This window comes from Sapajus apella, unplaced genomic scaffold (assembly GCF_009761245.1).
Source record: "Sapajus apella isolate SASKATOON/1434 unplaced genomic scaffold, GSC_monkey_1.0 scaffold205, whole genome shotgun sequence".
NCBI lineage: Eukaryota > Metazoa > Chordata > Mammalia > Primates > Cebidae > Sapajus > Sapajus apella.
In genome coordinates this window covers 733,606-735,079 of record NW_022437145.1, presented here as the reverse complement: position 1 = coordinate 735,079, position 1,474 = coordinate 733,606, and positions in this window count along the sequence as shown.

Genomic DNA, 1,474 nt, shown 5'->3' with positions numbered 1-1,474 from the left:
GAAATGGGAGGGAGGAGGGAGAAATGGGAGGGAGGAGGGAGAAATGGGAGGGAGGGAGGGAAGGAGGGGGAAGTGAGAGGGAGGGCAGGTGGGAGGGGGAGGAAGGGATGGAGGAAAGGAGTGAGGAAGGGTGAGCGGGTGGGGAAGGGAGGGAAGGAGAGAGGAAGGGTGGGCTGGTGGGGGAGGGTGGGAAGGAAGTTGGGAGGAGGAAGGCGGGGAGGGAGAAGTGGGGGGAAGGAGAAGTGGGGGGAGGGAGAAGGGAAGGGCGTATCAAACCTGTCTCAGACTTGAGAGGTGCTTCCAGCCGTTTCTGAAGTGTGAGAGCCAGGGTCTGTTCAAATGCACATTTCCTGGCCCTGCAACTCTGTGGGGTGGAGCCAGCGTCTGCAGATTAGTGGCAGCCACACACACCCTCTGCCCACGGGAGACGGGCTCTGGTCTCAGAACCTGGAACTGTGGGTGAGGAAGCATGAATAGGCTCACGGGAAGCTAATTGCTTCCTTAATTGGCTGAACCCACGCTGGGGAGCCCTGCCCGGAAAGTCCCGGTTGCTGGAGGGATGGGACTGGTTTGCCTGGCGGCCAATAACGGGCTCCGCTGGAGGCTGCCCTGGAGGAGATAGTGCGGTGGTCCCAGAAGAAACAGCCTGAGGGGAAACGGCCGGGCCCCCGGGGTGCCCAGGAAGGGATTTAAACAGGCGAGCTGAGGTCCCGCAGCCGCCACGCCCTGCGCCCCGTACCCACCGCCCCCGCCGGCACATTCCTGGTTCTGCCCGCACCGGAGCCCCCCGGAACCCCCAGCGCGCTATCCCAGGGCCGCTCAAGCCTGTCCTGATCTTGCTGGACGGTGGCCTCAGGGCAGCCCCGGACCCCTAGAGGGGGAAAAGGGTCACGGAGAGGAAATCTCAAGTGAGCGCGTTCCCATGTCTACCACCAGGTGGCACCATCAGCACAGGGCAACCCTGGGGCCGTCCTGCGTGGCCAGGAGGGGAAGGGGGTGGCACCGTTAGTGGGGGACTTGGTGGCTCTGGGGTCTGAAGTCCGAGGGCTGCCTGGTTCTGTGCTCGTCTCTTTGAGGGACATGGTTGTGTCAAGGGCCTGAGCCTCCCAGAACCTCGGCACATGGTGGACATGGTGGAATAAATGTTGAAAATTGTGGCCGGGCGCCGTGGCTCACACCTGTAATCCCAGCACTTTGGGAGGCCGAGGAGGGTGGATCACTTCAGGTCAGGAGTTCAAGACCAGCGTGGCGAACATGGTGAAAAACCTATTAAAAACACAAACTAGCCAGGCGTGGTGGCATGTGCCCGTAATCCCAGCTACTCGGGAGGCTGAGGCAGGAGAATCTCTTGAACCCAGGCGGAGGTTGCAGTGAGCCTAGATCGCACCACTGCACTTCAGCCTGGGCGACAGAGCAAGACTCCATCTTAAAGCAAAACAAATTGTGCCACCTTCGGGTTTTTTTTTGTTGTTGT